This window comes from Pinus tabuliformis, chromosome 6, assembly GCF_031772625.1.
Source record: "Pinus tabuliformis cultivar Carrire ecotype Pingquan chromosome 6, CPIR1, whole genome shotgun sequence".
NCBI classification, from domain to species: domain Eukaryota; kingdom Viridiplantae; phylum Streptophyta; class Pinopsida; order Pinales; family Pinaceae; genus Pinus; species Pinus tabuliformis.
Window position 1 is genome coordinate 1,856,232,789 of NC_142292.1, and position 12,397 is coordinate 1,856,245,185.

The following is a 12,397-nucleotide window of genomic DNA, read 5'->3' on the forward strand; positions in this document are numbered from 1 at the left end:
ATCAATTAATTAAATATCTGGAGTGAATAGGGTTATGTTTATTAGTTATTAGATATGTGTTTTTTTTGGCAACTAAGGGTCCCATGTCCTTCTTGGATGCTCCCATGCCCTTCTTGGATGGGCACATAAAAATGGAAAAAAAACACTAAAACAGAGAATTTCTGAATTTGCATTGAAAAACATGGCCGGCCAGCCATACCATACATCATTTCCAACTTCGGAAATGCTATAGCATAAGGCCAATGACGCATATGTTTTAGCGTTTTTCTCGCCACTTTTGGCACTCATAAATAGGTTGGAGAGTGACATAGCCTCTTAGTTATTTAGATTTATTCACACTACTTAATATATAAAATACAAATGTTCTAAGCTAAATAAACATTACAAGTCTAAGGGGTTCTTGGTTGTTGCCAATATTATTAGGGATTTTGCTACTTTAGGATAAATAGAGTCCTAGTTCAAATCTTCCTGAATAAAAAAAACACTAATCTACATCAATATAAACCACATCGGAAAATTGAATCTCATTATTTTTTAAATTAGAGATGGTTCATACATCTATAAATGTACAAATCACTTTAACAAACTTATACATCTCACATATATCTATTTATCGACTTAGATGAGAATTCATCTTTGCTGAGAGGAAGAGTTGAATAAAATATAAAATTTCACTCATGGAAACAAACAGCCTGCAAAGTTGATGCAGAAACTAAACAAATCGTCAGACATTTCTCTTTAAAAATCCCTGTTACTTTAAAATTCAAGTTCCTAAACCAGAGTCCCTGTCACTTAAAAATTCAAGAAGATAATGTTTGCCAAGATAATTTAAGGGCATACAAGCATAAAAAAATCCCTGTCACTATAAAATTCAAGTTTCTAAGCCAGGCTCCTTGTCACTTAAAAATTCAGGAAGATAATGTTTGCCAAGTTAAATTAAGGGCATACAAGCATTCCTCATAGCTTTATGTTTTGGCACTCACAACCATCTTAATTTGGATAAATAACACAGCCTCCTATCATAAAAGGGCTAAAATTTCCTGTATTGTTCGCAGACGAGAAAGACATAGCATTATCTCAGTATGGAATATAATGTTTACTGCATTATGAAAGTGGAACTATATCATAACTAATACATCCTAAATTAACATGCTATGAAATTTGCAAAAGCTTCAGTAAATTTATGTTTAGCGTGTCAAAGGCTGCATTTGCTTGTCAAACCTCTCAATTTCTCTTCCAACTGGAAAAGCTGCGCACTCTCGTTCTCATCCAACCATTCCTCCACACTATTCAGCATCTGCACAATATCCGCTGCCACTGTCACATTCATCTCTCCCTTGCTCTCGGCTTCTTTCACTCTGCTTCTCATGTTGTAAACGTAATTCTCTAAATCGACTCTGGCACTGTGCTTCTTCTTTACCTCTTCATCCTCCCTTCTGAATCTCTCGGCATCACCCGTCATTTTCTCGATCTCCTCTTTGCTCAGCCGACCACCATCGTTCGTTATGGTAATAAAATTGCTTACCCTACTTCCCCTATCCCGGGCTGACACCTTCAGAATTCCGTCTGCGTCCAATTCAAAGACAACTGCAAGGCTTGGCACTCCACAACGGGCCGCCGGAATTCCACTCAACTGAAATTCACCCAGCAGATTGTTGTCCGCAACCATTGCTCTCTCGCCTTCATACACTGGAAAAGACACTTTTACCTGATTGTCACGCAATGTAGTGTAAGAAGCCTCTCTCTGAGCTGGAATGAGAGTATTTCTGGGAACGACTACAGACATTACACCCTCATTAATACTGATTCCAAGGCTCAAAGGCGTGACATCCATGAGGACGAATTGGATGCCTTCATTGTTCAAGGCTGCCGCCTGAAGTGCAGCGCCATATGCAACAGCCTCATCGGGGTTTATGCTTTTGCAGAGTTTTTTTCCATGGAAGAAATCTTGAAGGAGTTCCTGTACCTTTGGAATGCGAGTAGAACCCCTACTAAAACCACTTCGTTAATTTGCTCTTTGTTCATCCCGGTGTCTTCCAGACATTGTCTGAGGATTCGCATGCACTTATCGAAGAAATCGGTAATGAGCTCTTCGAATTTGGCTCTCGTAATCTTCATGTGAAAATCCAGACCTTCGTAGAGACAGTCAATATCAATCATAGTCTCTACCACTGAAGACAAATTTCTTTTTGCCCTTTCGCATTCTGAACGGAGCCTCCGAAGGGCTTTGGCGCTTGTGGTAATGTCCTTTCTGTATTTTCTCTTGAAATTTTCAACACAGTGTTCGAGCATTCACTCATTCAGGTCGGCGCCCTCGCACGCCCTCCCCCGAACGCCTTCACATGACTTCTCCCAAACGCCTTCGCACGACTTCGCCCAAACGCCTTCAAACAACCTCGCCCATTTCGTCGTTCACACAAATGCCCTCGGACACTCTCGCCCGTTCGGTTGTTCAAGGTGACGCCTTCGCCCGAACTCCTTCACATGACCTGCAGTTCTGTTTTCTGTGTTTGTTGCGGCCCAAGAGTCCACGTGCACTTCGCCAAATTTCAGTCTTCCCAAGTAGCTCACCCTCCTGGCTTGCATGAACGCTTGGAAACTTCACCTGATGTTTTTTGCCACCATTCTAACGCTCTACTTATATGGCAGTTGGCCCATCGGTTGGGGCGTCAACTCACCAAGCCGACCCACCATTTCATCTAACTCGCCCCTCTGTCATGTTGGCCCATGGTGTGGGTGCCCATGTGTGGGACCGCCCCCACATATAAACTCGCCAATACTCCTGACACTTAGTCATTTTTCAAGATGACTTTCGCGTCACACGTTGGCTCGTCCACTCCGTTCGGTCAGCTCATCGCACTGAGCGGGCGCGTCCCAACTCGCCGGTTACCTCCCAGCTCGTCGCTCGCTCGTCGTGCGCCCTTCGCTCGTTTCCTTCGTTGTTCAGCCCAACTTGTCGCACCATGCAGGCGCGCCCAACTCGCTGGTTGCCCTAGCTCGTCACCCGCCCGCCTGTCGTGCGCCCTTCGCCAAACGATCCGCAACTCGTGGGCCTTACAAGGTGGATGCCTCTGCACGGTGCGACGAGCTGCACGACACGACACAGGGGGGTGTTGCTGAACGAAAGGCGACCCAACTCGGTGAGGTGGGTGACCTAACACGAGCAAGCCAAACTGCTAAAAAAGTGGAAAGCTTGCTATCGTGAAATTTGGGTTTCCTAGCAAGGTTGTACTTGTAAAGTACTAAATTATTGATTATTGGGCAAAATCTAATATGGGAGTTGCCCCTCCCATTTAAGAGAAAGTATTTCCACTTTGCATATTGTAAAATGAACATGATGTAAATGTTATTTCCACTGTGTAATGTTGAATGCTTAGTAGAATTGAAAAAAATGAACTAAGTTTTGATTGTTAGGCTTAGCCCATACTCGTAAGTATTGGTGGAAAAAAAGTGGGTAGCGGTGCTGCACTTGCCTATGTGTGGTTGAAAGACAACCGTCGGAATAAGGGCATGAAACTTGATGTGGCAATGGTGCTCAGATCACTACACAGAAAAAATCCTAAGGTAAACTATGTAAATTCAATGGACTTTTTTGAAATCCATGGATCATAGATGTCACTACTATGCAGTGACATAGTAAAAGGAATAAAGTATGTATAATTTTGTAGGTATCATTAGTTTAACAATGAATATTATTATTATCTTTTTAATAAATAAGTAAATATTAATAATTTTGTAATTATGTTAATAGGTATATTTATTTTGAAATAAAGCTTTCAAAATTTTAATTTAATTCGTAAGTGTATTATAGGGATTTATTTATCATAGGATATTCTAAAATATTCTTAATATTATACACAAATTAAATGATAAGATTTATTTTCAAAGTAGTTATGTATTTTTTTCTCTTTTAATTAAATTCATTAATTAAAAAAAATGTCATATGAAATGAGTTATGGTTTTTTGGGTATGTGATATTCATAAGCCATGGTATTGACTCGTTTACAAATTAAGACCCACATTGATAAAAAAAATGAATATACATTAAAGAAGTGTGTTCAACACATTTCTTTAATGTATCTTCATTTTTTTTTATCAATGTGGGTCTTCACAATCCCAGGAATTGAAGACGACGAAATTATTGTCAGAAAGATGTGGCATAGCTCAGTTTGCAGACATAACAGACCTAGGGGAAGCTGAAAGTGTAAACCTTCAGTGTTCCAATTTTCATACACAGCTATTACGAAGCGAAGTCGCGTATATACGCGAGTTAGAGGCTGCACAGTCGCGTATATGGTGCTCTGAAGAAAAAGTAGCAGGACAGACTCAGGAAAAGAAGTCTGATATGGTTCGGACATGGTATGTGTTGGTTGGCACAGGTTTAAGGGGAGCATATGCTTCGAATAATGCATTGTTGGCATTATGATTAGAAATCTTTGGTGATGATGCTTATGTGGCTAAATGATACATCTTTCTACTTATTGTTGGTTGGCCAAGAATATTGTATTGCAGGTTACAGGTCTGGATGCTGGTGATAGATGCTTATGGTGCAGATCATATATGGTACTCGGCATGTGCTTAGGGGGAGCATGAATGGATTGATACATCTTAGCATGTACAAAGGGGGAGCTCAATCAGAGATTTCAACATATACTCAGGGGGAGTATGGACAACATAATGTATATCAAGGGAGAAAATATCTTGGTCCATCCTTTGCCCTTAATGTCAAAGGGAGAGAGTGACTTGGTGTGGTTGTTGCCATCAAGTCCAAAGGGGGAGATTGTTGGCATTATGATACAGGTATGACACAAGTGTTGTCCTTGATGGCAACTCTCTCAGATAAAATATCACAGTATAGCAGGTAAACAACAAGAATGAAAAAAGAAAGGTATACGCAAGTTCATATACCAAGTCGCGTATACACGCAAGTTCACTATATACAAAGTCACGTATACGAAAAGGTATACGTAGGTTCACTATATACCAAGTCGCGTATACACACAGGTTCACTATATACAAAGGCGCATATAACGTACACATGCACTTTCACAGAAGGAAAGGCGCGTACATGTCGGAAAATTAAGTTTTGGTTCATGGTATTTGGACCATGGTATTTTGGTATTGGTCCATGGTATTTGGTCCGAGGTATTGACCCCAGGTATTGGGTCCAAGGTATCGGTCCTAAGTGGTTTTGGTCCATGGTATTGAGAGAGGCCTAAACCTATATAAGGAGAAGAAGATCATTAGGCCAAAGGGCAAGTGTGAAAGTGATGAACATTTGATGAAGTGTGAGATTTGGTATGCAGGTTATGGGTATGTGATGCTTTGCTAAGGATGCACCTATGTGGCAAATGAAGTTTAATGGACCAGGATCATGAAGACTAAAATGCATTATCATTATATGGTATGATCATAAATAGTTCAGATCTAAAATACTGACGCATGTCTTATCCTTTATATCTGATGACCTGGGTATATCTAAAGTAGAAAATTGCAGCGAAGGTATAAGTAATTATTTTCAGATTTGTACGCTGGTTCTCTTTGGTGAAAGGGCGTATACATGTTGGTTCGACACAGCCAAGTAGCGTATACATTATGATATTTGATATTTGAGGTTGTTGTTGGTTCTAGTGGTTGTTGCAGAGTTCTGGGTTTTGCTCTGTGTTCTGGTGACTGTGTTTTGATGACAGGGTTTTAGTGATTCAGTTGTTGGGTGATTCAAAGATTGATGATGTAGATATAGTTGATGGTTGTATTGCAGTGGTGATTGATTTTGTATTGATGGATCCAGTCTGAAAATTTATGAAACGTGGTCCCTGAAAGAAAAGAGAAGGTCGTAGCCTTCTGTAGGTTGACGCCTACGTACTAGTAAATATATTGGCTAGTACAAGAGCTAGGGGGTTGTAGCTCCCTTCCAGTAGAAGCTGGAGAACGAGAGAAGGTTGTAGCCTTCTGCAGGTGGGTGCCTGCGTACTGGTATGAGTCTGCGCCAGTACAAGATTGTAAACAGGTTTTCTTATCTTAAAGAAAACAACAACAAGTGGTTTTTGTCCCGCATTGGGTTTCCACCTTATATCATGGTGTTCATGTGTGTCTCTTATGTGTGATGATCTGTTCTGTTCTTACTGCGCCTGGTTACTGTTTATATGGTTAATGATGTTCTGATGCACTGATTAAAGATTAACATATGCTGAATTAACTGAATTATAAGTTTGCTGGATATACACTAGTTGCATTAAACACAGTGGCGTGTACACGCGAGTTTTGTTAACTGAAGTAGCGTATGTGAATCTAATTATGAAAATGAAAAAATTATTGATTTAATAACACTGATTCACCCCCCTCCCCCCCAGTATTATTTCCAACATTCTGAAATGATCCTTGCATGTAACCTCTAGTTGCTAAAGATAGACCCCTGAATCAAGGGATGCCTTTGCATGTTGCCTTGGGAGAAGCAACCCATGCATGAAAATCAATTTTTCTTGGTCCCTGACAGAACCGGTCAACCCAACTGCACATGCAACAGTCTGCTCAACTGAAGGGGAATAATGCGCATTTCTGGGAGGGAGCTGGGCTGGCTGCTTAGAGGGATTGCGCAATTTCTGGGCTGAGCAGCCCTGCTGGGAGGAATTGCGCAATTTTCTCAGTGAATAAGGATAGACAGATTTGCGCAACACTGGAGCCCAGCAGGCTGCTAAACAGAATTGCGCAATTTTTGGAGGAAGACTGGTTCCCCTCCAGAATTGCACAATTTCTTAAGGGAGATGCTCAGCCTGTAGCTGGACCAAGTCCGAAGAAATAGCTTGTGAGGGGGATGCAACAAGATCTCTTCGACAGACTGTCATTCTATAAGAAAATCACTAAAGCTTGTGTACTTGACCAGGCAAGACATGCTACTATGAAAGGTTGGTAGGGAGGCTCCAAAACGAAGCTAATGAAAAATTTTGGAGGGTGATTGTAGCCGATACAACACGATATTATGTTAAATTTTTCCTATTGACCCCTTTGTTGTACTGCAAAATATATCTCCTTGTTATTTATTGATTCCTTCTCAGAACTTGTAATTCAATCTTAGGTTGTTATGTTAAGCTAGAAACAAAGTGTGTGAATTTTTACCTGAGCAGTTATGATGAACAAAGTCACTACAAACCTACAGACATCTGCAATACTATTGGGGGTAGTGGGTTAGAAGGCCCAATTGATAAAAACTTCCAGATTTTCCAATTGTTTAGATTAATAGTTGAGATTAGGAATGTCATTCGATTTGTGGGCAAGTAAAACTAATGCAACATATTGCTCAACATCTACGACTTTCACATCACCTGCTACTTAATTAAATAATGTTAAACACAAGATGGGTATAATATGCTAATGGATTGGATGATTAAAGCAAAGTCAGACATTGTTTCTCTTCACCAGTTTAAAGCAATAATTTTCATCCCCCACTTCCTCCAAATTATGATAGTATGAGAAGCCTGCGGGTTAGGTTCAATGATCCATCTCATATAACAAGAAAAAGTGCATAATAACATGGGTACTGGTCCCGAGAGTTGGGGACCCTGTACCATCGTATCCCTGCTCTTGAAAGCTTTGGAGCCTATCCAAAAATGAATTCTTATGGAGTTTGGGAAAATTTTGTGGGCTTGAAAAGATAAATTTCTGTCTTCTTAAGGAGTTAGAGAATCTTTTGTGAGCTTGATTTGGATGCTCTCTTTTGGGAATCCTCATAGAAGCTCCATGTGTGTTTAAGATTTTTTTTAATCTCTTCAACATGCAAAGGAATTTAGTAAGCACTTGGTTATGTTAGGCCTAAGAATAAGTATAAAAAATCAATTGAACTATTACTTTTTTCATACCAAAATTTACAGAAGAAATCAGATTTGTCTAATAATCATGTTAGTATTAAGTATTCTCAAGGTTATCTTAATAAAGAGAGTTCATGACCGCTTAACTAAGCTGCACAAAATTTAGGAACATCTACAAGTTTCCACAGTGGTAAATGTGGTCCTCTCCAAAAATGGGTACGTTGAGGGAAATGTGTGTAGGCATCTACATATTGGAAGAATAAAAAAATAATACCTATAAATGACACTTGAAAAGGAAAATCATATTTAGATATTAAGTTTCATGGATGATTACATGATATAAAATTTAAAAATTTTCTTCACAAATAAAGTTGTTCTTTATATATAACGCTATGTGTACTAAAAAAATAAGTTGAAGTCAACTATAATTATATATTTGAATACAACTCATCCATATCCTTATCTGTGTGAAAAAAATCCTTATAAAACAAAATGCTTGTTCAATAGAACTAGAACGTGGATCAACTCCACTTACGACTTATGGTTGCATCATCACCAATATCAAGAGTAGTAAAAAGAATCCATTAATATATATATATATATATATATATATATATATATAAATCCATTAATTAAATATCTGGAGTGAATAGGGTTATGTTTATTAGTTATTAGATATGTGTTTTTTTTGGCAACCTAAGGTCCCATGTCCTTCTTGGATGCTCCCATGCCCTTCTTGGATGCTTGGATGGGCACATAAAAAAGGAAAAAAAAAACTAAAACAGAAAGAATTTCTGATTTGCATTGAAAAACATGGCCGGCCAGCCATACCATACATCATTTCCAACTTGGGAAATGCTATAGCATAAGGCCAATGACGCATCTGTTTTAGCGTTTTTCTCGCCACTGTTGGCACTCATAAATAGGTTGAGAGTGACATAGCCTCTTAGTTATTTAGATTTATTCACACTACTTAATATATAAAATAAAATACAAATGTTCTTAGCTAAATAAGCTTATAAGTCTAAGGGGTTCTTGGTTGTTGCCAATATTATCAGGGATTTGTTGAAATCTAATTTCAACGCGGACCACTAGAAACCGTGAACCAAGCCAGAAACCGTTCACCGGATTTTCTCGGAGCGATTTGCCGACGAAGGAATAATCCGGCAAGGAGCTCCGATACAATTTGGCGCTGACACGTGGTTCAGCCCTGACGTAACGCAACGTAAGAATCTCGGGAGTTAATGTTCAGCACATGTTGGCCTTCCGATATTGTTCTCCACCGTTGGATTTGCTCCCGTGTTCTCCGTCGTTGATCGATTGAACCTGCATACGACTAGCATCAAATCAAATTAAATTCATGGCGTGGAGTAAATCTAAGTTTTGTTGACCATACGTTTAATTAATGAAATGTCATAGTGGTAGGTAGTATATTGAAGTTTTCATATATTTCACGTAATTTTTTTTAATCGGAGGTATGGGCGCATATGCTCATTAAGTAAATTTTGTATGGGGTATTGGTACTTGGTAATTTTTTTTATATTTTTGTAGTTGACTTTTTGTAATAGAGAGAGCTCGTGAGGCCGAAAAAAAAAACAATGTGTGGTATGTATGGAACGCACAGCAGTGCGAGAAAATATAGGAAGAACAGAGTGGTAATGTTTTGAGGTGCATTTTGGTAAAAACACAGGTGTAAGAAAAACCATGTGTGGTTTTTGCACAACAGTGCATAAAGAAAATGGTGGAGCGAATTTTGTAAGTCTGTAAGTTTTGTCTTTTACAACAGTATGTAAAATTGTTTTACACCAGTAAATGTGAATGGAGGTTTTACAGCAGTAAATATTAATGGGAATTTTTCCAGCAGTGTAAATTCTCATATGGAGACACAGTGAATGTTTTTTTTGTTTTAATGAATAGAAATATTTTATGGTGAAATCCTCTGTTCCTCAATGAAATTTTTTTTAAGTCCTCTGTGTGCACAAAAGATCCTGGAGCAAAAGAAACAGAGCATTGCCTCTGTGTGTTTGAATATTTGGTTTTTTTTGGTATTTTCCCCATTTCAAAAATACCCAACAGTGGTATCAGAGCAGGCTTAGGCTCTTGAAGGTGTTCAAGAAGCTGAAGGGAGAAGGTTGTTGCTGCAGCAAAACCTCTCAGGCAGACAGAAGACTCAGACATCAAAGGATTCAGGTATTTCAAAGTTTTTTTGTGTTGCTGAAGAAGCAGTGATTTGTTTTAAATACACAGTCAAGGAATGGCCAGCACAAGCACTGGTATGGGTTTGTTTAACACCCAGCTCCCACAGTTTAATGGGAAGAACTATGACTACTGGTCAATAACTATGAGAGCCCTGTTTGCCTCTCAAGATTTATGGGAAATAGTTGAAGATGGTTTTGAAGAAGTAGCAGATGAAAATGAGTTCAATGCACTAACTCAGGGAGAGAAGGATCAGCTGAAGAGCAATAGGAGGAAGGATGCAAAGGCCATTTTATTGTTGCATCTAGCAGTAGACCAGAGTATATTTCCAAGGATAGCAGCAGCTAAAACATCAAATGAAGCATGGCAAACCCTTAAGACAGCCTATCAAGGCATGGAGAGAGTGAAGACAGCAAAACTACAATTGCTGAGAAAGGATTTTGAGAACTTGAACATGAAGGAGTCAGATAACATTGACTCATTCTTCACTCATGTGATTGGTGTAATCACACAAATGAGAACTCATGGAGAAACCATTGAAGACAGAAGGATTGTGGAGAAGATATTGAGGGTCTTACCCTCAAGGTTTGATGCCATAGTCACCACCATTGAAGAGACAAAGGATCTCTCAAACTATTCAGTTGATGAGCTACATGCATCACTGATAACACATGAGCAGAGGTTGAGTAGGAATGAAAACTCATCTCTTGAGCAAGCCTTCAAGACCCAGATGTCCTTTGGGAGAGGAAGAGGTCAAGGAAGAGGAAACCGAAGAGGAAGAGGCAGAAGCCAGAACAGAGGAGGAAGGAACAGCTCATCAAATGCACAAGGAAGAGGCAACAATCCAAATCAGAACCAAGGTCAAGGCAGTAGCCAACAAGGAGGACAACATCATACTCAAGGACAAAGGTATGATAAATCTAATGTTCAATGCTATTATTGCAAAAAGTATGGACATTATGCTAGTGATTGTAGAAAGAAACAGCATGATATGAACAGCAGACAAAATGCAAATGTTACAAGAGAAAACAGCAGTCAAGAAAATGTACTGTTAGTTTGTAACATGGCTGAAACACATAGTGAGGACATATGGTTTTTAGACTCAGGTTGCAGCAACCATATGACTGGAAACATAGCCTTCTTTTCTGCCCTAGATAAAAATGTGAAATCAGAAGTCACACTAGGAACTGATAGTAAAGTGTCTGTTATGGGAAAAGGAGAAATAAAAATACTTTCAAAGCAAGGAGAAAGGAAAACCATAGCAGATGTCTACTATGTCCCCGGAATGAGATGTAATCTCTTGAGTATTGGACAGCTTGTCCATAAGGGGTACAATGTTTTCTTTAAAAATGATGTGTGCACCATCATGGATATACCACCCAGCAAAAGATGCATAGCTGAAGTGAAGATGACAAAGAACAGGATGTTCCCTCTCCGGATCCGGGCAGACATGAAGAACAAAAGGGAAATGGCAGCAGTCACCCAAGAGGCCTTCCAAAGCGTGCCAAAGGATGAGAACTGGTTATGGCACTTGAGATTCGGGCATTTAAATTTTGGAGGTCTAAACTTATTGAGCAGAAAAGGAATGGTAAGAGGATTACCATTGATAGAGAAGCCGGACAGCCTATGTGAAGGCTGCATATTGGGAAAACAACATAGAGAAAGTTTTCCATCAGGGAAAAGCATAAGGGCAAAGGCACCCTTAGAGATTATCCATTCAGATTTGTGTGGACCAATGCAAGCTCCATCATTAGCAGGCAGCCTATATTTCTTGACATTCATTGATGATTTTACAAGAAAGACTTGGATATATTTCCTCAAGAACAAAAGTGAAGTGTTTGAGAAATTCCAAAACTTTAAGGCATTTGTGGAGAACCAAAGTGGGCTGCACATAAAAGTATTGAGAACTGATAGAGGAGGTGAGTATATCTCCAAGGAATTCCTAAGATTTTGTAGAGAAAATGGAATTCATAAACAGTTTACAGCAAGGTACACTCCGCAGCAAAATGGAGTTGCTGAAAGGAAGAACAGGACCATCATGGATATGGCGAGGAGCATGCTGAAGGCAAAGCATTTGCCAAATGAGTATTGGGCTGAAGCTGTACATTGTGCAGTTTATATATTGAACAGGTGTCCTACAAAAGCAATCATGAACAAAGTGCCAGAAGAGGCATGGAGTGGGAGAAAGCAAAGTGTCACCCACATGAGAGTTTTTGGATGTGTGGCCTATGCACACATTCCAGATCAGCTAAGGAGGAAGTTGGACAGCAAAGGGGAGAAATGTCTCTTCATTGGATACAGTGAGGAATCCAAAGCCTACAGGTTGTATATTCCATCTAGCAAGAAGTTTTTTGTCAGCAGAGATGTTCAATTCATAGAAGAGGAAGCTTGGGATG

The 12,397-nt window shown here is 39.4% G+C and overlaps 1 pseudogene; it reads right to left on the reverse strand.

The window, feature by feature from the left end:
• Window positions 1-896: 896 nt before the first annotated feature.
• On the reverse strand, window positions 897-2,287 carry LOC149266465 (heat shock 70 kDa protein 4-like; annotated as a pseudogene).
• Between the last annotated feature and the right edge of the window lie 10,110 nt (window positions 2,288-12,397).